The following is a 19230-nucleotide window of genomic DNA, read 5'->3' on the forward strand; positions in this document are numbered from 1 at the left end:
TTTTTTGAACAAATTATTACATGGTTTGTGAGAACGTCTAATTCAGCACTACAGCTTCTGCTTTCATTCTCCATGCCTGAAAACTTAATCTTCCATATGAAACAACAAAAGACTAGGAATTTTTTGTTTTTTTTGAGTGATGGCATTGAAATGTGCAGTAAGAAATAAAGTACCTTTGTCATACATAAAAAGGATAACGCAAGTCACCTCCGAGTTCATTCACCCCACAGAGGAATTCTGTCTTCACCCACTTACCTCTATGTGATCACTAAGCAACTCCACAACTTGCAATACCTTTACAACATACGACAGGGTGTGTTTTATCCCACACATCCATTCAAACATATATCTTTTGTGCTCAGACATAAAACAAGCACATTTCTCCATTCCTATCCTAGCAGTGGAGAAAATGCTCTGCTGTGGTACTTGAACAGGTGGCGGAGTAAAGTTTGTTGGAATTGGTTATTTTATCAGCACGCTTCAGTGCTAATGTTGTTAAAAGGAAGACCCTTCGGAAACTAGATAAACATCTCCAAAATACATCTTCTTCCACCCCAGAAAGAACTCAAACCCACAATCCCTTTGTGAGTATTTGACTGCCTTAGAATTAGGCCAACAGGGTTGCACAGGAGTGCTGTTAACCAATAGCTACAAACACTTTCTAAAAATACGACACTTATTCTACATGTTTGTCGCTCCCACTCAGGTATAAAAGAAGTTCATATCACCTTTAAAGAGTCCCCAGCTGTGGTGATTAAAGTTTGAAATGGCTGCATTTAAGGGAACTAGTTAATCCATCATGCTTCAGTCCCACTGTTCTTACGAGTGAAGGACCTGGTGTGGTAGACTCCTACGATATAATTTGGCCATCTTGTTTGTTCACAATATATGCACTCTTAAGGGAACAACAGGTAGTACTAACACAGTATTACAATCTGCGCCAAATGTATGCTCTAGGTTTGGAAAATTAGAGTTGGGCAAGGCTAAAACTAAACGTCTGCCTTGGCCCTTAGTTGGCATGGCAAATTTTCAAAATAGAGAGAGGACAAGCATCCCAGGCAGTGTCCCAATATCTCTCTAATGTCCTTGTTGAAACCAAAGGTTGTTAAACAGGACATACAATCTACATCAATTAAAAGCAGAAAAGTAAAGCTGCCTTTCACAGGTGTCCCATCAACTTCTCAGTCTAACAACACCCCCGGTGTTTTGAAAAATCTATTTAACTGCCATCATTGAAACACCACCCTGCCCTCCCTAAACTCAGTTTGGTTTCTAAGACTAGGGGCCCAGCGATAGTAGCACAAAATAGAGTGCACTGTCTTCCCATCTGCTGCACTTTTTTCAAGAAATACTTCTTTATCAACATAGCAGTTTCACATGGTATTTTTAATTATTCAACAGTTTATACATTCAAGTGGTGAAATAAGTACATGTTTTAATGCTAAATGGGAGACTGCCTGCGAGTGCTATCCAAAGGAGGACATAAAAAATGTCTAGCCAGAAAGGTGGGTTGAAATCCCATTCTCCAGACTGGGCCCAAGAGTAGGATATGTAGGCAAATGTTTTTGAGTTCCAGCACTTGTGTTTTGAAGGTAGATTGATGTTCCATAGCTGCAAAGTCTATGTAAAGCAAGGGCTGAATTGTGTGGTTTGTGCTTTGAAAATGTAAAACTCAAGAGCTGAATGTACAGAGTTTCACCCCAGATGGGACTTGAACCCACAATCCCTGGCTTAGGAGGCCAGTGCCTTATCCATTAGGCCACTGGGGCCATGGTGATGCTGCTCTCCCCTGTCCTCCAAATACAAGATCCACTCTCTATCATGTGGTCTCTACCGCAGTTTAAGTCTATGGAATCACTTATGCAATACATTCACAACAAGCAATCCATGGATAACTCCCCTCTCTTTAAAGTCCTTACAACTATTCAAATATCTAATATACCCTCACCTGGAAGAACAACACAATGCGGACGCTAAACTCTCCTAACTTCACTTCACATGTCACAACAAAATGCCCACTGCTCGAGCCAGCAGGAAACGTCAAGGCAGCTCCAGGAATACAACTGCACTTGCAGTTCTAACAACATCAACCCGAACTAGCATTTCCTTCTTCTGATATACATATTTTTAGAGAGATTTTTAATGATCGGTGCTTAGCAGAAAGGAGATACTTATGGCAAAAGGTTTACTTTTTGCACACTGTAGATCATTACTGGAAAGATAGACTCTATCTGCATATTTACACATCATTTTTAATATGACTCAGAAATGTCATGCCTTTTTTTGAACAAATTATTACATGGTTTGTGAGAACGTCTAATTCAGCACTACAGCTTCTGCTTTCATTCTCCATGCCTGAAAACATAATCTTCCATATGAAACAACAAAAGACTAGGAATTTTTTGTTTTTTTTGAGTGATGGCATTGAAATGTGCAGTATGAAATAAAGTACCTTTGTCATACATAAAAAGGATAACGCAAGTCACCTCCGAGTTCATTCACCCCACAGAGGAATTCTGTCTTCACCCACTTACCTCTATGTGATCACTAAGCTACTCCACAACTTGCAATACCTTTACAACATACAACAGGGTGTGTTTTATCCCACACATCCATTCAAACATATAGCTTTTCTGCTCAGACATAAAACAAGCACATTTCTCCATTCCTATCCTAGCAGTGGAGAAAATGCTCTGCTGTGGTACTTGAACAGGTGGCGGAGTAAAGTTTGTTGGAATTGGTTATTTTATCAGCACGCTTCAGTGCTAATGTTGTTAAGAAGGAAGACCCTTAGGAAACTAGATAAACATCTCCAAAATACATCTTCTTCCACCCCAGAAAGAACTCAAACCCACAATCCCTTTGTGAGTATTTGACTGCCTTAGAATTAGGCCAACAGGGTTGCACAGGAGTGCTGTTAACCAATAGCTACAAACACTTTCTAAAAATACGACACATATTCTACATGTTTGTCGCTCCCACTCAGGTATAAAAGAAGTTCATATCACCTTTAAAGAGTCCCCAGCTGTGGTGATTAAAGTTTGAAATGGCTGCATTTAAGGGAACTAGTTAATCCATCATGCTTCAGTCCCACTGTTCTTACGAGTGAAGGACCTGGTGTGGTAGACTCCTACGATATAATTTGGCCATCTTGTTTGTTCACAATATATGCACTCTTAAGGGAACAACAGGTAGTACTAACACAGTATTACAATCTGCGCCAAATGTATGCTCTAGGTTTGGAAAATTAGAGTTGGGCAAGGCTAAAACTAAACGTCTGCCTTGGCCCTTAGTTGGCATGGCAAATTTTCAAAATAGAGAGAGGACAAGCATCCCAGGCAGTGTCCCAATATCTCCCTAATGTCCTTGTTGAAACCAAAGGTTGTTAAACAGGACATACAATCTACATCAACTAAAAGCAGAAAAGTAAAGCTGCCTTTCACAGGTGTCCCATCAACTTCTCAGTCTAACAACACCCCGGGTGTTTTGAAAAATCTATTTAACTGCCATCATTGAAACACCACCCTGCCCTCCCTAAACTCAGTTTGGTTTCTAAGACTAGGGGCCCAGCGATAGTAGCACAAAATAGGGTGCACTGTCTTCCCATCTGCTGCACTTTTTTCAAGAAATACTTCTTTATCAACATAGCAGTTTCACATGATATTTTTAATTATTCAACAGTTTATACATTCAAATGGTTAAATAAGTACATGTTTTAATGCTAAATGGGAGACTGCCTGCGAGTGCTATCCAAAGGAGGACATAAAAAATGTCTAGCCAGAAAGGTGGGTTGAAATCCCATTCTCCAGACTGGGCCCAAGAGTAGGATATGTAGGCAAATGTTTTTGAGTTCCAGCACTTGTGTTTTGAAGGTAGGTTGATGTTCCATAGCTGCAAAGTCTATGTAAAGCAAGGGCTGAATTGTGTGGTTTGTGCTTTGAAAATGTAAAAGTCAAGAGCTGAAAGTACAGAGTTTCACCCCAGATGGGACTTGAACCCACAATCCCTGGCTTAGGAGGCCAGTGCCTTATCCATTAGGCCACTGGGGCCATGTTGATGCTGCTCTCCCCTGTCCTCCAAATACAAGATCCACTCCCTATCATGTGGTCTCTACCGCAGTATAAGTCTATGGAATCACTTATACAATACATTCACAACAAGAAATCCATGGATAACTCCCCTCTCTTTAAAGTCCTTACAAATATTCAAATATCTAATATACCCTCACCTGGAAGAACAACACAAAGCGGACGCTAAACTCTCCTAACTTCACTTCACATGTCACAACAAAATGCCCACTGCTCGAGCCAGCAGGAAACGTCAAGGCAGCTCAAGGAACACAACTGCACTTGCAGTTCTAACAACATCAACCCGAACTAGCATTTCCTTCTTCTGATATACATATTTATAGAGAGATTTTTAATGATCGGTGCTTAGCAGAAAGGAGATACTTATGGCAAAAGGTTTACTTTTTGCACACTGTAGATCATTACTGGAAAGATAGACTCTATCTGCATATTTACACATCATTTTTAATATGACTCAGAAATGTCATGCCTTTTTTTTAACAAATTATTACATGGTTTGTGAGAACGTCTAATTCAGCACTACAGCTTCTGCTTTCAATATCCATGCCTGAAAACATAATCTTCCATATGAAACAACAAAAGACTAGGTATTTTTTGGTTTTTTTGAGTGATGGCATTGAAATGTGCAGTAAGAAATAAAGTACCTTTGTCATACATAAAAAGGATAACGCAAGTCACCTCTGAGTTCATTCAGCCCACAGAGGAATTCTGTCTTCACCCACTTTCCTCTATGTGATCACTAAGCTACTCCACAACTTGCAATACCTTTACAACATACGACAGGGTGTGTTTTATCCCACACATCTATTCAAACATATATCTTTTCTGTTCAGACATAAGACAAGCACATTTCTCCATTCCTATCCTAGCAGTGGAGAAAATGCTCTGCTGTGGTACTTGAACAGGTGGCGGAGTAAAGTTTGTTGGAATTGGTTATTTTATCAGCACGCTTCCGTGCTAATGTTGTTAAGAAGGAAGACCCTTAGGAAACTAGATAAACATCTCCAAAATACATCTTCTTCCACCCCAGAAATAACTCAAACCCACAATCCCTTTGTGAGTATTTGACTGCCTTAGAATTAGGCCAACGGGGTTGCACAGGAGTGCTGTTAACCAATAGCTACAAACACTTTCTAAAAATACAACACATATTCTACATGTTTGTCGCTCCCACTCAGGTATAAAAGAAGTTCATATCACCTTTAAAGAGTCCCCAGCTGTGGTGATTAAAGTTTGAAATGGCTGCATTTAAGGGAACTAGTTAATCCATCATGCTTCAGTCCCACTGTTCTTACGAGTGAAGGACCTGGTGTGGCAGACTCCTACGATATAATTTGGCCATCTTGTTTGTTCTCAATATATGCACTCTTAAGGGAACAACAGGTAGTACTAACAAAGTATTACAATCTGCGCCAAATGTATGCTCTAGGTTTGGAAAATTAGAGTTGGGTAAGGCTAAAACTAAACGTCTGCCTTGGCCCTTAGTTGGCATGGCAAATTTTCAAAATAGAGAGAGGACACGCATCCCAGGCAGTGTCCCAATATCTCTATAATGTCCTTGTTGAAACCAAAGGTTGTTAAACAGGACATACAATCTACATCAACTAAAAGCAGACAAGTAAAGTTGCCTTTCACAGGTGTCCCATCAACTTCTCAGTCTAACAACACCCCGGGTGTTTTGAAAAATCTATTTAACTGCCATCATTGAAACACCACCCTGCCCTCCCTAAACTCAGTTTGGTTTCTAAGACTAGGGGCCCAGCGATAGTAGCATAAAATAGGGTGCACTGTCTTCCCATCTGCTGCACTTTTTTTGAGAAATACTTCTTTATCAACATAGCAGTTTCACATGGTATTTTTAATTATTCAACAGTTTATGCATTCAAGTGGTGAAATAAGTACATGTTTTAATGCTAAATGGGAGACTGCCTGAGAGTGCTATCCAAAGGAGGACATAAAAAATGTCTAGCCAGAAAGGTGGGTTGAAATCCCATTCTCCAGACTGGGCCCAAGAGTAGAATATGTAGGTAAATGTTTTTGAGTTCCAGCACTTGTGTTTTGAAGGTAGATTGATGTTCCATAGCTGCAAAGTCTATGTAAAGGAAGGGCTGAATTGTGTGGTTTGTGCTTTGAAAATGTAAAAGTCAAGAGCTGAATGTACAGAGTTTCACCCCAGATGGAACTTGAACCCACAATCCCTGGCTTAGGAGGCCAGTGCCTTATCCATTAGGCCACTGGGGCCACGTTGATACTGCTCTCCCCTGTCCTCCAAATACAAGATCCACTCCCTATCATGTGGTCTCTACCGCAGTTTAAGTCTATGGAATCACTTATACAATACATTCACAACAAGCAATCCATGGATAACTCCCCTCTCTTTAAAGTCCTTACAACTATTCAAATAGCTAATATACCCTCACCTGGAAGAACAACACCATGCGGACACTAAACTCTCCTAACTTCACTTCACATGTCACAACAAAATGCCCACTGCTCGAGCCAGCAGGAAACATCAAGGCAGCTCAAGGAATACAATTGCACTTGCAGTTCTAACAACATCAACCCGAACTAGCATTTCCTTCTTCTGATATACATATTTATAGAGAGATTTTTAATGATCGGTGCTTAGCAGAAAGGAGATACTTATGACAAAAGGTTTACTTTTTGCACACTGTAGATCATTACTGGAAAGATAGACTCTATCTGCATATTTACACATCATTTTTAATATGACTCAGAAATGTCATGCCTTTTTTTGAACAAATTATTACATGGTTTGTGAGAACATCTAATTCAGCACTACAGCTTCTGCTTTCATTCTCCATGCCTGAAAACATAATCTTCCATATGAAACAACAAAAGACTCGGAATTTTTTGTTTTTTTTGAGTGATGGCATTGAAATGTGCAGTAAGAAAAAAAGTACCTTTGTCATACATAAAAAGGATAACGCAAGTCACCTCCGAGTTCATTCACCCCACAGAGGAATTCTGTCTTCACCCACTTACCTCTATGTGATCACTAAGCTACTCCACAACTTGCAATACCTTTACAACATACGACAGGGTGTGTTTTATCCCACACATCCATTCAAACATATATCTTTTGTGCTCAGACATAAAACAAGCACATTTCTCCATTCCTATCCTAGCAGTGGAGAAAATGCTCTACTGTGGTACTTGAACAGGTGGCGGAGTAAAGTTTGTTGGCATTGGTTATTTTATCAGCACGCTTCAGTGCTAATGTTGTTAAGAAGGAAGACCCTTAGGAAACTAGATAAACATCTCCAAAATACATCTTCTTCCACCCCAGAAAGAACTCAAACCCACAATCCCTTTGTGAGTATTTGACTGCCTTAGAATTAGGCCAACAGGGTTGCACAGGAGTGCTGTTAACCAATAGCTACAAACACTTTCTAAAAATACGACACATATTCTACATGTTTGTCGCTCCCACTCAGGTATAAAAGAAGTTCATATCACCTTTAAAGAGTCCCCAGCTGTGGTGATTAAAGTTTGAAATGGCTGCATTTAAGGGAACTAGTTAATCCATCATGCTTCGGTCCCACTGTTCTTACGAGTGAAGGACCTGGTGTGGTAGACTCCTACGATATAATTTGGCCATCTTGTTTGTTCACAATATTTGCACTCTTAAGGGAACAACAGGTAGTACTAACACAGCATTACAATCTGCGCCAAATGTATGCTCTAGGTTTGGAAAATTAGAGTTGGGCAAGGCTAAAACTAAACGTCTGCCTTGGCCCTTAGTTGGCATGGCAAATTTTCAAAATAGAGAGAGGACAAGCATCCCAAGCAGTGTCCCAATATCTCTCTAATGTCCTTGTTGAAACCAAAGGTTGTTAAACAGGACATACAATCTACATCAACTAAAAGCAGAAAAGTAAAGCTGCCTTTCACAGGTGTCCCATCAACTTCTCAGTCTAACAACACCCCGGGTGTTTTGAAAAATCTATTTAACTGCCATCATTGAAACACCACCCTGCCCTCCCTAAACTCAGTTTGGTTTCTAAGACTAGGGGCCCAGCGATAGTAGCACAAAATAGGGTGCACTGTCTTCCCATCTGCTGCACTTTTTTCAAGAAATACTTCTTTATCAACATAGTAGTTTCACATGGTATTTTTAATTATTCAACAGTTTATACATTCAAGTGGTGAAATAAGTACGTGTTTTAATGCTAAATGGGAGACTGCCTGCGAGTGCTATCCAAAGGAGGACATAAAAAATGTCTAGCCAGAAAGGTGGGTTGAAATCCCATTCTCCAGACTGGGCCCAAGAGTAGGATATGTAGGCAAATGTTTTTGAGTTCCAGCACTTGTGTTTTGAAGGTAGATTGATGTTCCATAGCTGCAAAGTCTATGTAAAGCAAGGGCTGAATTGTGTGGTTTGGGCTTTGAAAATGTAAAAGTCAAGAGCTGAAGGTACAGAGTTTCACCCCAGATGGGACTTGAACTCACAATCCCTGGCTTAGGAGGCCAGTGCCTTATCCATTAGGCCACTGGGGCCATGTTGATGCTGCTCTCCCCTGTCTTCCAGATACAAGATCCACTCCCTATCATGTGGTCTCTACCACAGTTTAAGTCTATGGAATCACTTATACAATACATTCACAACAAGCAATCCATGGATAACTCCCCTCTCTTTAAAGTCCTTACAACTATTCAAATATCTAATATACCCTCACCTGGAAGAACAACACAATGCGGACGCTAAACTCTCCTAACTTCACTTCACATGTCACAACAAAATGCCCACTGCTCGAGCCAGCAGGAAACATCAAGGCAGCTCAAGGAATACAACTGCACTTGCAGTTCTAACAACATCAACCCGAACTAGCATTTCCTTCTTCTGATATACATATTTATAGAGAGATTTTTAATGATCGGTGCTTAGCAGAAAGGAGATACTTATGGCAAAAGGTTTACTTTTTGCACACTGTAGATCATTACTGGAAAGATAGACTCTATCTGCATATTTACACATCATTTTTAATATGACTCAGAAATGTCATGCCTTTTTTTGAACAAATTATTACATGGTTTGTGAGAACGTCTAATTCAGCACTACAGCTTCTGCTTTCATTCTCCATGCCTGAAAACATAATCTTCCATATGAAACAACAAAAGACTAGGAGTTTTTTGTTTTTTTTGAGTGATGGCATTGAAATGTGCAGTAAGAAATAAAGTACCTTTGTCATACATAAAAAGGATAACGCAAGTCACCTCCGAGTTCATTCTCCCCACAGAGGAATTCTGTCTTCACCCACTTTCCTCTATGTGATCACTAAGCTACTCCACAACTTGCAATACCTTTACAACATACGACAGGGTGTGTTTTATCCCACACATCCATTCAAACATATATCTTTTCTGTTCAGACATAAAACAAGCACATTTCTCCATTCCTATCCTAGCAGTGGAGAAAATGCTCTGCTGTGGTACTTGAACAGGTGGCGGAGTAAAGTTTGTTGGAATTGGTTATTTTATCAGCACGCTTCCGTGCTAATGTTGTTAAGAAGGAAGACCCTTAGGAAACTAGATAAACATCTCCAAAATACATCTTCTTCCACCCCAGAAATAACTCAAACCCACAATCCCTTTGTGAGTATTTGACTGCCTTAGAATTAGGCCAACGGGGTTGCACAGGAGTGCTGTTAACCAATAGCTACAAACACTTTCTAAAAATACAACACATATTCTACATGTTTGTCGCTCCCACTCAGGTATAAAAGAAGTTCATATCACCTTTAAAGAGTCCCCAGCTGTGGTGATTAAAGTTTGAAATGGCTGCATTTAAGAGAACTAGTTAATCCATCATGCTTCAGTCCCACTGTTCTTACGAGTGAAGGACCTGGTGTGGCAGACTCCTACGATATAATTTGGCCATCTTGTTTGTTCACAATATATGCACTCTTAAGGGAACAACAGGTAGTACTAACAAAGTATTACAATCTGCGCCAAATGTATGCTCTAGGTTTGGAAAATTAGAGTTGGGCAAGGCTAAAACTAAACGTCTGCCTTGGCCCTTAGTTGGCATGGCAAATTTTCAAAATAGAGAGAGGACAAGCATCCCAGGCAGTGTCCCAATATCTCTCTAATGTCCTTGTTGAAACCAAAGCTTGTTAAACAGGACATACAATCTACACCAACTAAAAGCAGACAAGTAAAGCTGCCTTTCACAGGTGTCCCATCAACTTCTCAGTCTAACAACACCCCGGGTGTTTTGAAAAATCTATTTAACTGCCATCATTGAAACACCACCCTGCCCTCCCTAAACTCAGTTTGGTTTCTAAGACTAGGGGCCCAGCGATAGTAGCATAAAATAGGGTGCACTGTCTTCCCATCTGCTGCACTTTTTTTGAGAAATACTTCTTTATCAACATAGCAGTTTCACATGGTATTTTTAATTATTCAACAGTTTATGCATTCAAGTGGTGAAATAAGTACATGTTTTAATGCTAAATGGGAGACTGCCTGCGAGTGCTATCCAAAGGAGGACATAAAAAATGTCTAGCCAGAAAGGTGGGTTGAAATCCCATTCTCCAGACTGGGCCCAAGAGTAGAATATGTAGGTAAATGTTTTTGAGTTCCAGCACTTGTGTTTTGAAGGTAGATTGATGTTCCATAGCTGCAAAGTCTATGTAAAGGAAGGGCTGAATTGTGTGGTTTGTGCTTTGAAAATGTAAAAGTCAAGAGCTGAACGTACAGAGTTTCACCCCAGATGGGACTTGAACCCACAATCCCTGGCTTAGGAGGCCATTGCCTTATCCATTAGGCCACTGGGGCCACGTTGATACTGCTCTCCCCTGTCCTCCAAATACAAGATCCACTCCCTATCATGTGGCCTCTACCGCAGTTTAAGTCTATGGAATCACTTATACAATACATTCACAACAAGCAATCCATGGATAACTCCCCTCTCTTTAAAGTCCTTACAACTATTCAAATAGCTAATATACCCTCACCTGGAAGAACAACACCATGCGGACACTAAACTCTCCTAACTTCACTTCACATGTCACAACAAAATGCCCACTGCTCGAGCCAGCAGGAAACATCAAGGCAGCTCAAGGAATACAACTGCACTTGCAGTTCTAACAACATCAACCCGAACTAGCATTTCCTTCTTCTGATATACATATTTATAGAGAGATTTTTAATGATCGGTGCTTAGCAGAAAGGAGATACTTATGGCAAAAGGTTTACTTTTTGCACACTGTAGATCATTACTGGAAAGATAGACTCTATCTGCATATTTACACATCATTTTGAATATGACTCAGAAATGTCATGCCTTTTTTTGAACAAATTATTACATGGTTTGTGAGAACGTCTAATTCAGCACTACAGCTTCTGCTTTCATTCTCCATGCCTGAAAACTTAATCTTCCATATGAAACAACAAAAGACTAGGAATTTTTTGTTTTTTTTGAGTGATGGCATTGAAATGTGCAGTAAGAAATAAAGTACCTTTGTCATACATAAAAAGGATAACGCAAGTCACCTCCGAGTTCATTCACCCCACAGAGGAATTCTGTCTTCACCCACTTACCTCTATGTGATCACTAAGCAACTCCACAACTTGCAATACCTTTACAACATACGACAGGGTGTGTTTTATCCCACACATCCATTCAAACATATATCTTTTGTGCTCAGACATAAAACAAGCACATTTCTCCATTCCTATCCTAGCAGTGGAGAAAATGCTCTGCTGTGGTACTTGAACAGGTGGCGGAGTAAAGTTTGTTGGAATTGGTTATTTTATCAGCACGCTTCAGTGCTAATGTTGTTAAGAAGGAAGACCCTTCGGAAACTAGATAAACATCTCCAAAATACATCTTCTTCCACCCCAGAAAGAACTCAAACCCACAATCCCTTTGTGAGTATTTGACTGCCTTAGAATTAGGCCAACAGGGTTGCACAGGAGTGCTGTTAACCAATAGCTACAAACACTTTCTAAAAATACGACACTTATTCTACATGTTTGTCGCTCCCACTCAGGTATAAAAGAAGTTCATATCACCTTTAAAGAGTCCCCAGCTGTGGTGATTAAAGTTTGAAATGGCTGCATTTAAGGGAACTAGTTAATCCATCATGCTTCAGTCCCACTGTTCTTACGAGTGAAGGACCTGGTGTGGTAGACTCCTACGATATAATTTGGCCATCTTGTTTGTTCACAATATATGCACTCTTAAGGGAACAACAGGTAGTACTAACACAGTATTACAATCTGCGCCAAATGTATGCTCTAGGTCTGGAAAATTAGAGTTGGGCAAGGCTAAAACTAAACGTCTGCCTTGGCCCTTAGTTGGCATGGCAAATTTTGAAAATAGAGAGAGGACAAGCATCCCAGACAGTGTCCCAATATCTCTCTAATGTCCTTGTTGAAACCAAAGGTTGTTAAACAGGACATACAATCTACATCAATTAAAAGCAGAAAAGTAAAGCTGCCTTTCACAGGTGTCCCATCAACTTCTCAGTCTAACAACACCCCGGGTGTTTTGAAAAATCTATTTAACTGCCATCATTGAAACACCACCCTGCCCTCCCTAAACTCAGTTTGGTTTCTAAGACTAGGGGCCCAGCGATAGTAGCACAAAATAGAGTGCACTGTCTTCCCATCTGCTGCCCTTTTTTCAAGAAATACTTCTTTATCAACATAGCAGTTTCACATGGTATTTTTAATTATTCAACAGTTTATACATTCAAGTGGTGAAATAAGTACATGTTTTAATGCTAAATGGGAGACTGCCTGCGAGTGCTATCCAAAGGAGGACATAAAAAATGTCTAGCCAGAAAGGTGGGTTGAAATCCCATTCTCCAGACTGGGCCCAAGAGTAGGATATGTAGGCAAATGTTTTTGAGTTCCAGCACTTGTGTTTTGAAGGTAGATTGATGTTCCATAGCTGCAAAGTCTATGTAAAGCAAGGGCTGAATTGTGTGGTTTGTGCTTTGAAAATGTAAAACTCAAGAGCTGAATGTACAGAGTTTCACCCCAAATGGGACTTGAACCCACAATCCCTGGCTTAGGAGGCCAGTGCCTTATCCATTAGGCCACTGGGGCCATGTTGATGCTGCTCTCCCCTGTCCTCCAAATACAAGATCCACTCTCTATCATGTGGTCTCTACCGCAGTTTAAGTCTATGGAATCACTTATGCAATACATTCACAACAAGCAATCCATGGATAACTCCCCTCTCTTTAAAGTCCTTACAACTATTCAAATATCTAATATACCCTCACCTGGAAGAACAACACAATGCGGACGCTAAACTCTCCTAACTTCACTTCACATGTCACAACAAAATGCCCACTGCTCGAGCCAGCAGGAAACGTCAAGGCAGCTCCAGGAATACAACTGCACTTGCAGTTCTAACAACATCAACCCGAACTAGCATTTCCTTCTTCTGATATACATATTTTTAGAGAGATTTTTAATGATCGGTGCTTAGCAGAAAGGAGATACTTATGGCAAAAGGTTTACTTTTTGCACACTGTAGATCATTACTGGAAAGATAGACTCTATCTGCATATTTACACATCATTTTTAATATGACTCAGAAATGTCATGCCTTTTTTTGAACAAATTATTACATGGTTTGTGAGAACGTCTAATTCAGCACTACAGCTTCTGCTTTCATTCTCCATGCCTGAAAACATAATCTTCCATATGAAACAACAAAAGACTAGGAATTTTTTGTTTTTTTTGAGTGATGGCATTGAAATGTGCAGTAAGAAATAAAGTACCTTTGTCATACATAAAAAGGATAACGCAAGTCACCTCCGAGTTCATTCACCCCACAGAGGAATTCTGTCTTCACCCACTTACCTCTATGTGATCACTAAGCTACTCCACAACTTGCAATACCTTTACAACATACGACAGGGTGTGTTTTATCCCACACATCCATTCAAACATATAGCTTTTCTGCTCAGACATAAAACAAGCACATTTCTCCATTCCTATCCTAGCAGTGGAGAAAATGCTCTGCTGTGGTACTTGAACAGGTGGCGGAGTAAAGTTTGTTGGAATTGGTTATTTTATCAGCACGCTTCAGTGCTAATGTTGTTAAGAAGGAAGACCCTTAGGAAACTAGATAAACATCTCCAAAATACATCTTCTTCCACCCCAGAAAGAACTCAAACCCACAATCCCTTTGTGAGTATTTGGCTGCCTTAGAATTAGGCCAACAGGGTTGCACAGGAGTGCTGTTAACCAATAGCTACAAACACTTTCTAAAAATACGACACATATTCTACATGTTTGTCGCTCCCACTCAGGTATAAAAGAAGTTCATATCACCTTTAAAGAGTCCCCAGCTGTGGTGATTAAAGTTTGAAATGGCTGCATTTAAGGGAACTAGTTAATCCATCATGCTTCAGTCCCACTGTTCTTACGAGTGAAGGACCTGGTGTGGTAGACTCCTACGATATAATTTGGCCATCTTGTTTGTTCACAACATATGCACTCTTAAGGGAACAACAGGTCGTACTAACAAAGTATTACAATCTGCGCCAAATGTATGCTCTAGGATTGGAAAATTAGAGTTGGGCAAGGCTAAAACTAAACGTCTGCCTTGGCCCTTAGTTAGCATGGCAAATTTTCAAAATAGAGAGAGGACAAGCATCCCAGGCAGTGTCCCAATATCTCCCTAATGTCCTTGTTGAAACCAAAGGTTGTTAAACAGGACATACAATCTACATCAACTAAAAGCAGAAAAGTAAAGCTGCCTTTCACAGGTGTCCCATCAACTTCTCAGTCTAACAACACCCCGGGTGTTTTGAAAAATCTATTTAACTGCCATCATTGAAACACCACCCTGCCCTCCCTAAACTCAGTTTGGTTTCTAAGACTAGGGGCCCAGCGATAGTAGCACAAAATAGGGTGCACTGTCTTCCCATCTGCTGCACTTTTTTCAAGAAATACTTCTTTATCAACATAGCAGTTTCACATGATATTTTTAATTATTCAACAGTTTATACATTCAAGTGGTTAAATAAGTACATGTTTTAATGCTAAATGGGAGACTGCCTGCAAGTGCTATCCAAAGGAGGACATAAAAAATGTCTAGCCAGAAAGGTGGGTTGAAATCCCATTCTCCAGACTGGGCCCAAGAGTAGGATATGTAGGCAAATGTTTTTGAGTTCCAGCACTTGTGTTTTGAAGGTAGGTTGATGTTCCATAGCTGCAAAGTCTATGTAAAGCAAGGGCTGAATTGAGTGGTTTGTGCTTTGAAAATGTAAAAGTCAAGAGCTGAAAGTACAGAGTTTCACCCCAGATGGGACTTGAACCCACAATCCCTGGCTTAGGAGGCCAGTGCCTTATCCATTAGGCCACTGGGGCCATGTTGATGCTGCTCTCCCCTGTCCTCCAAATACAAGATCCACTCCCTATCATGTGGTCTCTACCGCAGTATAAGTCTATGGAATCACTTATACAATACATTCACAACAAGAAATCCATGGATAACTCCCCTCTCTTTAAAGTCCTTACAAATATTCAAATATCTAATATACCCTCACCTGGAAGAACAACACAAAGCGGACGCTAAACTCTCCTAACTTCACTTCACATGTCACAACAAAATGCCCACTGCTCGAGCCAGCAGGAAACGTCAAGGCAGCTCAAGGAACACAACTGCACTTGCAGTTCTAACAACATCAACCCGAACTAGCATTTCCGTCTTCTGATATACATATTTATAGAGAGATTTTTAATGATCGGTGCTTAGCAGAAAGGAGATACTTATGGCAAAAGGTTTACTTTTTGCACACTGTAGATCATTACTGGAAAGATAGACTCTATCTGCATATTTACACATCATTTTTAATATGACTCAGAAATGTCATGCCTTTTTTTGAACAAATTATTACATGGTTTGTGAGAACGTCTAATTCAGCACTACAGCTTCTGCTTTCATTCTCCATGCCTGAAAACATAATCTTCCATATGAAACAACAAAAGACTAGGTATTTTTTGGTTTTTTTGAGTGATGGCATTGAAATGTGCAGTAAGAAATAAAGTACCTTTGTCATACATAAAAAGGATAACGCAAGTCACCTCTGAGTTCATTCAGCCCACAGAGGAATTCTGTCTTCACCCACTTTCCTCTATGTGATCACTAAGCTACTCCACAACTTGCAATACCTTTACAACATACGACAGGGTGTGTTTTATCCCACACATCTATTCAAACATATATCTTTTCTGTTCAGACATAAGACAAGCACATTTCTCCATTCCTATCCTAGCAGTGGAGAAAATGCTCTGCTGTGGTACTTGAACAGGTGGCGGAGTAAAGTTTGTTGGAATTGGTTATTTTATCAGCACGCTTCCGTGCTAATGTTGTTAAGAAGGAAGACCCTTAGGAAACTAGATAAACATCTCCAAAATACATCTTCTTCCACCCCAGAAATAACTCAAACCCACAATCCCTTTGTGAGTATTTGACTGCCTTAGAATTAGGCCAACGGGGTTGCACAGGAGTGCTGTTAACCAATAGCTACAAACACTTTCTAAAAATACAACACATATTCTACATGTTTGTCGCTCCCACTCAGGTATAAAAGAAGTTCATATCACCTTTAAAGAGTCCCCAGCTGTGGTGATTAAAGTTTGAAATGGCTGCATTTAAGGGAACTAGTTAATCCATCATGCTTCAGTCCCACTGTTCTTACGAGTGAAGGACCTGGTGTGGCAGACTCCTACGATATAATTTGGCCATCTTGTTTGTTCTCAATATATGCACTCTTAAGGGAACAACAGGTAGTACTAACAAAGTATTACAATCTGCGCCAAATGTATGCTCTAGGTTTGGAAAATTAGAGTTGGGTAAGGCTAAAACTAAACGTCTGCCTTGGCCCTTAGTTGGCATGGCAAATTTTCAAAATAGAGAGAGGACACGCATCCCAGGCAGTGTCCCAATATCTCTATAATGTCCTTGTTGAAACCAAAGGTTGTTAAACAGGACATACAATCTACATCAACTAAAAGCAGACAAGTAAAGTTGCCTTTCACAGGTGTCCCATCAACTTCTCAGTCTAACAACACCCCGGGTGTTTTGAAAAATCTATTTAACTGCCATCATTGAAACACCACCCTGCCCTCCCTAAACTCAGTTTGGTTTCTAAGACTAGGGGCCCAGCGATAGTAGCATAAAATAGGGTGCACTGTCTTCCCATCTGCTGCACTTTTTTTGAGAAATACTTCTTTATCAACATAGCAGTTTCACATGGTATTTTTAATTATTCAACAGTTTATGCATTCAAGTGGTGAAATAAGTACATGTTTTAATGCTAAATGGGAGACTGCCTGAGAGTGCTATCCAAAGGAGGACATAAAAAATGTCTAGCCAGAAAGGTGGGTTGAAATCCCATTCTCCAGACTGGGCCCAAGAGTAGAATATGTAGGTAAATGTTTTTGAGTTCCAGCACTTGTGTTTTGAAGGTAGATTGATGTTCCATAGCTGCAAAGTCTATGTAAAGGAAGGGCTGAATTGTGTGGTTTGTGCTTTGAAAATGTAAAAGTCAAGAGCTGAATGTACAGAGTTTCACCCCAGATGGAACTTGAACCCACAATCCCTGGCTTAGGAGGCCAGTGCCTTATCCATTAGGCCACTGGGGCCACGTTGATACTGCTCTCCCCTGTCCTCCAAATACAAGATCCACTCCCTATCATGTGGTCTCTACCGCAGTTTAAGTCTATGGAATCACTTATACAATACATTCACAACAAGCAATCCATGGATAACTCCCCTCTCTTTAAAGTCCTTACAACTATTCAAATAGCTAATATACCCTCACCTGGAAGAACAACACCATGCGGACACTAAACTCTCCTAACTTCACTTCACATGTCACAACAAAATGCCCACTGCTCGAGCCAGCAGGAAACATCAAGGCAGCTCAAGGAATACAATTGCACTTGCAGTTCTAACAACATCAACCCGAACTAGCATTTCCTTCTTCTGATATACATATTTATAGAGAGATTTTTAATGATCGGTGCTTAGCAGAAAGGAGATACTTATGACAAAAGGTTTACTTTTTGCACACTGTAGATCATTACTGGAAAGATAGACTCTATCTGCATATTTACACATCATTTTTAATATGACTCAGAAATGTCATGCCTTTTTTTGAACAAATTATTACATGGTTTGTGAGAACATCTAATTCAGCACTACAGCTTCTGCTTTCATTCTCCATGCCTGAAAACATAATCTTCCATATGAAACAACAAAAGACTCGGAATTTTTTGTTTTTTTTGAGTGATGGCATTGAAATGTGCAGTAAGAAAAAAAGTACCTTTGTCATACATAAAAAGGATAACGCAAGTCACCTCCGAGTTCATTCACCCCACAGAGGAATTCTGTCTTCACCCACTTACCTCTATGTGATCACTAAGCTACTCCACAACTTGCAATACCTTTACAACATACGACAGGGTGTGTTTTATCCCACACATCCATTCAAACATATATCTTTTGTGCTCAGACATAAAACAAGCACATTTCTCCATTCCTATCCTAGCAGTGGAGAAAATGCTCTACTGTGGTACTTGAACAGGTGGCGGAGTAAAGTTTGTTGGCATTGGTTATTTTATCAGCACGCTTCAGTGCTAATGTTGTTAAGAAGGAAGACCCTTAGGAAACTAGATAAACATCTCCAAAATACATCTTCTTCCACCCCAGAAAGAACTCAAACCCACAATCCCTTTGTGAGTATTTGACTGCCTTAGAATTAGGCCAACAGGGTTGCACAGGAGTGCTGTTAACCAATAGCTACAAACACTTTCTAAAAATACGACACATATTCTACATGTTTGTCGCTCCCACTCAGGTATAAAAGAAGTTCATATCACCTTTAAAGAGTCCCCAGCTGTGGTGATTAAAGTTTGAAATGGCTGCATTTAAGGGAACTAGTTAATCCATCATGCTTCGGTCCCACTGTTCTTACGAGTGAAGGACCTGGTGTGGTAGACTCCTACGATATAATTTGGCCATCTTGTTTGTTCACAATATTTGCACTCTTAAGGGAACAACAGGTAGTACTAACACAGCATTACAATCTGCGCCAAATGTATGCTCTAGGTTTGGAAAATTAGAGTTGGGCAAGGCTAAAAC

At 40.1% G+C, this 19230-nt stretch overlaps 8 non-coding genes across 8 annotated transcripts; all 8 read right to left on the minus strand.

Annotated features, from left to right (window-relative positions):
* Window positions 1–1696: 1696 nt before the first annotated feature.
* Window positions 1697–1769, minus strand: TRNAR-CCU (transfer RNA arginine (anticodon CCU)). Its single transcript has one exon. It is a non-coding gene; the product is annotated as a tRNA-Arg (tRNA).
* Window positions 1770–3976: 2207 nt separating this feature from the next.
* Window positions 3977–4049, minus strand: TRNAR-CCU (transfer RNA arginine (anticodon CCU)). The gene has a single exon. It is a non-coding gene; the product is annotated as a tRNA-Arg (tRNA).
* Window positions 4050–6256: 2207 nt separating this feature from the next.
* TRNAR-CCU (transfer RNA arginine (anticodon CCU)) lies at window positions 6257–6329 on the minus strand. Its single transcript has one exon. It is a non-coding gene; the product is annotated as a tRNA-Arg (tRNA).
* A 2207-nt stretch (window positions 6330–8536) lies between these two features.
* On the minus strand, window positions 8537–8609 carry TRNAR-CCU (transfer RNA arginine (anticodon CCU)). The gene has a single exon. It is a non-coding gene; the product is annotated as a tRNA-Arg (tRNA).
* A 2207-nt stretch (window positions 8610–10816) lies between these two features.
* TRNAR-CCU (transfer RNA arginine (anticodon CCU)) lies at window positions 10817–10889 on the minus strand. The gene has a single exon. It is a non-coding gene; the product is annotated as a tRNA-Arg (tRNA).
* A 2207-nt stretch (window positions 10890–13096) lies between these two features.
* On the minus strand, window positions 13097–13169 carry TRNAR-CCU (transfer RNA arginine (anticodon CCU)). The gene has a single exon. It is a non-coding gene; the product is annotated as a tRNA-Arg (tRNA).
* A 2207-nt stretch (window positions 13170–15376) lies between these two features.
* TRNAR-CCU (transfer RNA arginine (anticodon CCU)) lies at window positions 15377–15449 on the minus strand. Its single transcript has one exon. It is a non-coding gene; the product is annotated as a tRNA-Arg (tRNA).
* Window positions 15450–17656: 2207 nt separating this feature from the next.
* TRNAR-CCU (transfer RNA arginine (anticodon CCU)) lies at window positions 17657–17729 on the minus strand. The gene has a single exon. It is a non-coding gene; the product is annotated as a tRNA-Arg (tRNA).
* Window positions 17730–19230: the final 1501 nt, after the last annotated feature.

Source organism: Pleurodeles waltl, chromosome 7 (genome assembly GCF_031143425.1).
Source record: "Pleurodeles waltl isolate 20211129_DDA chromosome 7, aPleWal1.hap1.20221129, whole genome shotgun sequence".
Classification (NCBI taxonomy): Eukaryota; Metazoa; Chordata; class Amphibia; order Caudata; family Salamandridae; genus Pleurodeles; species Pleurodeles waltl.